This window comes from Chiroxiphia lanceolata, chromosome Z (assembly GCF_009829145.1).
Source record: "Chiroxiphia lanceolata isolate bChiLan1 chromosome Z, bChiLan1.pri, whole genome shotgun sequence".
Classification (NCBI taxonomy): domain Eukaryota; kingdom Metazoa; phylum Chordata; class Aves; order Passeriformes; family Pipridae; genus Chiroxiphia; species Chiroxiphia lanceolata.
In genome coordinates this window covers 57,305,548-57,312,913 of record NC_045671.1, presented here as the reverse complement: position 1 = coordinate 57,312,913, position 7,366 = coordinate 57,305,548, and the positions used below count along the sequence as shown (strand labels likewise).

The 7,366-nt window shown below is 43.6% G+C and overlaps 1 pseudogene; it reads left to right on the top strand.

Annotated features, from left to right (window-relative positions):
• Positions 1–266: 266 nt before the first annotated feature.
• Positions 267–2,785, top strand: LOC116781101 (annotated as a pseudogene).
• The last annotated feature ends 4,581 nt before the right edge of the window (positions 2,786–7,366 follow it).

Below are 7,366 nucleotides of genomic sequence, written 5' to 3'. Positions count from 1 at the left end.
ACACTGCACTTGGTGACACAAGTAGTTTTTGGAGTCATGCCCTCCTTCTTTCTCACAATTGTTTTCAGCTAAATCACACCTTTCAAATTAATCTTAAACCAAAATAATACTGCCTAGAAAAAACAATGGATATGAATAAGGAGAAAAATAAATTATTAATTAAAGGGCTGGGGAAGTCAAAAAGTTCCTGAGGAGCTCTGACTGCCAGTGCTGTCTACAGCCAATGAATCTAGAATTCAAAGATTTTACCAGGGAGCACTGCAGAGATGGCTGGTGATAATGTGCTTACCTGGTGTGTATGCAAGTAAGTACAATGTTTCACCGAAGTGGGGTAAGAATAATGATGCTTCTGTTAGGGACAGAAACATCATAAGCCTGTGAGTTTGAAAATTCAGAATACAGTATACACATCCTGCAAGGGAGTTAAAACAGTAACTAGTAACTCAGACACGTTGAGATGCTGTAAAATTGATGTAATTGGAGTGTTCTGGCTTTCGACTTTCCTCCTGCAGAAATAATCAAGGACAGGAAAATAGCTCACCACTCTTTCAAGGTGTCAGAACAATTTATTTGTGTAACATAATCACAGAAAACACAGTTTACATAATGGAAGACAATGTAACTCAGACCACAGATGAGATCGAAATGTGCGCAGCTGAACATGGAGGCACACACACAGCCAGTCAACCTTCATGGGTTGGTTGTCACCCGTGTGTGACCATAAGTAATACCCTGAGGGTACCTCAGGTGTGAAACAGTCTCTATCATCCCACCTTGCTCACCAAAATAACCCTTGTCTTTGCTGTGGAGTTACGAGAGAGTTCATACAGGATGCTTGTTGCATAATGGTCACGGTGTACGCTGGGAGTTGAAGTTCTGATGGAAGCCTGAGAAAAGATGACCAATTAGAAGTGGAGAACAGGAGCTGCCTCTCTCCTGCCTCCAGCTGCCACAGCTCCTCCAGCTCAGAGCAGGAATGCAGCACTACCAGCTTTAACAGTGACCTAGGTTCCCTGCCCAGCATGCAGCAGGACTCAGCGCCCCCCAGCCTGGGCAGCAATAGCAGCTGGAAAGCTGAAGACCCAGAGGAAGAGCCTCCCCACCTCTGCCAGGAAAGGGACCTCCCCCCAAGGCTGATCCCTTCCCCAACCCTTTCCACAAGCCCAGGGAAGGGTCTTTGCTGGAAACAAGTGACTTACTACCACATGAACCAACCCAGCAAGTGACCCCAGCCAGGAGCGACGCTGACAGCAAGGCCTGGCTGGACCAACTGCACAGTTTCAGGAGGAGTGGAGTCCAGCACGTCTTCTTCCAAGGCATAGCATCCAATAGGGAAACACAGTAGAAACCTGAGCTCATCCCCAGAGGGAAGCTGAGTATGGTGAGCACCACCATGGAGGAGAACTTCCTGAAGGGCACCTTGCATCTCCTGAATGGGTTCATCTCCTGCCAGCACTGTCCCCCCAAAGATATCATGTTCCACCTGATCAGACAGGTCCTGTTGAATGCCCATGAAGAGGAGATCTTGAAGGACACCTACATGCTGCTGCTGAAGATCCAAACGCTCCATCCAGCCAACGCTGCCACAGTGGGATGGGACTGGATGCTGCTGAAATTCATCATGCAGGACAGGGAAAAGCCCCCCAGCCAGCTCCTCTTCCTGCAGTACGTGGTGCAGACCCTGGAGGATGACTTGCAGAAGAATCTGAGGTTGCACCTGCTGCAGAAGTCGATTACCAAGAAAGTGCTTTTGTGTGACATGTGCTTCAACAATGTTAAGGAAGCGGTCAAATGGTTGGTTGCAGCTATTACAGGAGTCGGGTTCTGCCAGTCCCAGGAGCAGCCGCAAGAAACTCCCTCCTCTTCAGCAGAAGCCAGGGCTGAACACAGCTCATCTGCACCAAGTCTGGCCAGCATACAAGGTCCGGCAGCTTTCTTTGCCCAAAAGGTGATGCTCCTGCTCCAGCGGATGTTGTCCATCACAGTGGAAGTGGACAGATCTCCTACCTGGAGCTCCCGTAAGACTGCAGATGAGATATTCCCGTTTATACTGAATGTCCCCCTGAGGAGCCAAAGGGATGCTTTATTAAACACCATGGAGAGCAAGCTCCTGCACTGCAGACTACTAGAGCTGTTGCTCCAGCACAGTTGTGATGTGTCCTCAACCTCATCCATGTCTCTAGAGACGATCCTGTATTTCCTAAGCCACTGCTCTGTGCTACTGCATTTCGAGAATGAAACAGCAACATGGTAAAGGTGGGATAAGATGCTGCAATACTTGAGTTTGCTGCTGATGAGTTACCAAAGTGTAACACAGGAGCACCTGCAGAGCTCCCTCAGTGACCGGATGGACTCGATTGTTCAGAAAGCCAAGCCCAGACTCCAAGAGAGTGACAACATCACCAACCTGGACATTCAGGTGAAGATGGAGGACTTCATCAGCTGAATGCAGGAGGTCCTGGGGCAGCCTTTTCCTCCACAAATCTGGGAGAAATTGTCCTGCTGCAGGAGTTGTCTCTATTGTCACTACTGCCTGATGGAGGCAACCACTGCAGCAAGGGGGTATGCAACTGTGTCCACAGGTACCCAGCTGCAGTGGGTTCCCTCTCAGTGTGTGAGGCCTTACATTGCCTCATTATCAGGCCACACAGACATATCAATTGATATACTAGAGATCACCTCTTTGTCAAGTCAGGTGAGATATTTTTTAGACACGCCAATTGACATACTGGAGACCAAAGAAATAGGAAACCAAGTTGCTGTTAAATCTTTGGTTTATGGTTAAAATGCATAAGGATAGGGTTTTTGAGGTCGTGTGTGTGATGGTTTGAATGGGAGGCCGCCAGGTGTGTGCGGATGTGCGTGTGTATGTTTGAGTTAGTAAGAATGTGAATTTTTTAACTTATTTATGTATTTTATGATGCAATTACATTATTTTATTTTCTTAAAGGCTTAACATGCTCAATTTTAGTTATATACATAACCCTTAGATTTAAAGTAAATTTACAAACCCTGGTTTCCTTAGATCTAATATTATAAATCTTGGTTTCCTCAAATTTAACATTATAACCCTTGGTTTTTTATGAGGAGAGGTAGTCTTAATAAAGATTTTAAAGACAAGTTCTTGGTTTAATAAGTGCTCATAATAAGGCTGTTTTAAAGTTTAAGTGCTAAGCTGTATTGTTTTGTATGGTTTCAGTTTTGTTTTAATTAATAAAAACAGTTTATGTGTGGGTTATGAGCGAGTTCATACAGGATGCTTGTTGCATAATGGTTGCGGTGTACGCTGGGGGTTGAAGTTCTGATGGAAGCCTGAGAAAAGATGACCAATTAGAAGTGTCCCGGGAAGAAGTTTTAAAGTGATTGGACAGGACTGTGCTGGCCCCCCCATGTTTTGTAACGGTGTCTTTTTCAAATGCAAGAAGTTGTTCAGCCATCAATAAAGGATTCTCCGTTTTCCATCATCCCAGGAGGGTCTCGTTTATATTCACTGCCACATTTATCTTCAAGAAACAAAGCAGTTTCTTTAGGATGGTGGAGAGTGACCCGGAGAATGGAGACACACTTACTGCTCTTTGGACTATTGTCCTGTTACTGTTTGTGTTGCATGCCCCCTTCAAACCACCCTATGTCCATCTGCATTTTGCCTCTCTCTCTGTCCTGGGTTGCACAAAGACTCTGGTATCCACCTTTTCTTTTCTCTTTTCTCCAAAAACATCTACTAATTTAGACTGTGGAAAGGGACTTAAGATAAGGGCAGTACTCTCCTAGGAGAAGGATGTATCCACCAGTGTGAAAAGACTGGAAGGCTGATGACTCAGAGGTCCACTCAGAGGGCGTGCACACCTGCCACCTCAGGCTATGAGCTGGGTGCTCCCCTGGGGAGGCATCAGGACAACTCACATGGCCTGAAGATATTCGTCTCTGCTGATGGCTATAATGGATCCATCTGTGCGTAGAAGATGTCAAAGATTCTTGAAATGTGCTGTGATCCAGCATTAATCATCCAGTGAAGAACTCCTTGACCCAGGGGAGGTACCAGAGGTGTTCCCACATACCCCGAGCCCAGTAAAAGACTACACTTGGATTTCACTCAGTTGGTCAAGGGTCTCCTTTCCTCACTCCACGGGACTTGTACCAGCCAGGCCCCTACCACCACCAGCACCACCTCAGTGGATCAGGAGTACAACCACCATCGGAGTTACAGTGACCAGGTCTCACCACTGGACCCAGCGAGTGTCTTGTGGGTCCTTCCAGTTGCAGCCCTTCTCCAATTGCCTGTGCCAGCACTGTAGCCTGACCCTCCAAAGCATTCCTGCCAGGTTTTAATCGGGGGGCGGGGGGGGGGGGAGGCGCAGCTGCCATCTCATTTTGGTCCAGTGGGTGGGAGCTTGGGAATTTTTCTGGTTAGCTCAATCCAGTCTTATCAGTATTGTTTAGCATTCTTCTTGATAAAGAGTTTTGTGGGATTTTTTCACTTACATCTGGGCATATTTGATCTCTCTCTCTCTCTCTCTCTCTCTCTCTCTGTATTGGAGAGAAGCAGGGGTATTGAATCAGAGGAAGGAGACTTCTATTCAAGGTCTCTGCACCTCCAAATTGTCTCAAACCGAGACAGCCTCCTAGAAATGTTGAGCCTCTCTTTGCTTGTGAATCATCTCCTTCAATGACTGTGTCTCAGGTTAGCAGTCTCTTTCCTCCCCTTGCACCAATAGAAATCCAGAGGGACTAACTTTTGCTTCTGCTTGAACACAGATTTAAGAGTAAATGATCTGTGTCCTTTCACTACTCTCTCCTTTCCAAGAAATAATATTCACAGCAACAGGCCAGCTGGCTTGAGTATCAGCAGGGAGAATAGTATCATGCTGCAAGAACTGGACTTACTGAACAGGATTCAGAAGAAAGTCAATTTAAAATGTTCTTCAGTCAGAATTGATTACATTTACTTTTTACTGTAGATAAGAAAAATCTCCTTTTATGTAATCTCTCAGAAATAACTAAAGCACAAGGAAAAAAAGACACTGAAAGAACATAATAGAGTCATCCGTACACTTCTGCAATGGTTGTAGAGGAACACAAAGTTATCATTGAAAAGGGTATATAGGTCTGCAGCTGGACCTATATTGAAAGAAAGATTTCCATGCTGATATTTGTGCTGTCACAGACATGTTACTGAAAGCAGAATATTTTAACAGGAAATGCAGCAGTATTCTGTGTCACCATCTTCCTTACGCACATCTAATAAAACCTTTGCAGGATCTTTTTGCAGGCATGACAGATGGAAAAAAAAAGTCTGAAATCTGATTATGGACCTCAACAACTTAGGTAAGTACTAATAGTGCTAAGTTCCTCAGAACTGGTGATCAGGTATGTTTAAATTTAAAAAAATAATCCAAATAGCATTTCACCAAATGCATACATGGAACAAAATCACAGCACTGTCAAGGCTGGAGGAAGTAAGAGAAAATGGATGGAAAAAATGCTTCAGGCAAGAGAGAAAAGCAGAAGATATGAAGAATAATATAGAGGTTAAAACAAACTAACTCTGCCAAGAAAAAATATCTTCCCCCAAACATACTCATTGTTCTTGGCCTTCAGGTAGTGTGTCCATATTAAAAGTAACCTACCAATACCTTTTTCTCCTCAAAGCAGTATTTTATGATTAATGCATCTGTTGCAAATATTGTCCAATATATAATCACTTTGCTAAGCTTTTCATTAAAATATCGTCCATTCTGGTTGAGAATTGGCTCAGTTGGTTGGAGTCTGGTGCTAATAATGTCCAGGTTGTGGGTTCAATCCCTATAGGGACCATTCACTTCAGAGGTGGACTCGATGACCCTTGTAGGTCCCTTCCAACTCAGAGTATTCTGCAATTCTGTGATTCTGAGGAGTTAACAAAACTAATGTCACAGCTATCACAGTAATCCTACAGTCAGCACAAACCTACACACCACCCTTACTGAGGCTCACAGCAGTCAAGATGTACATGGTCTGACACTACTGCTTCTCCATCCAGGGTTCCCTGTTACCTTTATACAGCAGCATCTCCCTGTTGCCTAATATTTGGCTAATGTCCTATTCTATCCAACTTCTTTTATGCCGTTTGGCTGTCTGGCGCTGAGTTTAGAGACAAGCAAAGCAGAGGACTGCTGGCTCTGGCTATACACCACAGCCCCTCTCACCTTTTTTGCCTGGGTTGTCTTGCAAAGGAAAGGATGACTGCACGTTCCAATGCACTCAAGTAAGATAGGAATTACGGATTACTCTATTTGTATACAAAATCAACCCTAACCATCCACAAATATTTTGGAGGATGACTAGTGAAAAGGCTGCAAAAATAAGAGTGGCTTTCATCTGAAGTAGATGTGCAGTGGAAACAGCAGTAAATGCAGCAGCTGGCCCAGTTACCATCTGCCACAGAATGCCTTCTACAGCCTCTGCAACTGTGTAAGAGTGCTCAAGGAGAGGTGTGCAACCCCAAGCTTTTGCAGAAGATGTATTATCTGAACCTTGTACGAGTCATTCCATATACCAGAAAAGGTAAAATGGTGGATCAGGAAAGGATCTGGTTTCCACCTCTGCACTCAGATCCTTCCTCCAGGTTGAAACATGCTGCTTTGCTGATGGCTGAAGAAATTGAGCAAGATATGAACGGCACAGAACTAAACAAGCACCACCACCTCTCTGCTGTAAATAAAGTAAAACCTGCTATGCAGGCTGTAGGCAGACTTTCCTCCACAAACTGATTAGAGTACCTTCACATTCTTCATATCACTATACTTCATCTATCACATTGTATGTAAATCATTGGCTACTGAAGTGTAACTCACCAAAAAAAATACAGAGAAAACTACAAGTATAAAAACTGCTATCCCATTGTAAAAAGCAAATTTTTAAGAAATTTAAAGAATCCCTGCTCATTTTTCCCCCAGCACTTATGTTGTTGTAGAGCAAATCACATTATCTAGAAACATTTAAATGCTAGTTTATCCCATATATCACTCCAAATTCCTTGTTAAAGTGTTTTGTAACCTTCAAGTGCTTAACACGTGCTTTTGTTTTGTAAACAATTACCACAGTCCAGGTAATTCTTGAGTATTTTTGTCAGTCAGAGCAGCAAAATGACTGTGTCTACCTACATGCTTTTACAGGCACTTTATAATCAAGAACCTGTGTTTAACTGCCGTTTAAAGCTTACACTGTCAAAAAGCATGACCTCACTATGGTAGGCACAATATAGATAAATATTAAATTACAATCCCTCAATAAATGCATTTAATTTTAACTCAGTTAAATATAGTCGATAAAAGACTTAATTATTCTCATTTCCTTTCTTAGAAGCTATTTATGTTGTTCTACAAAT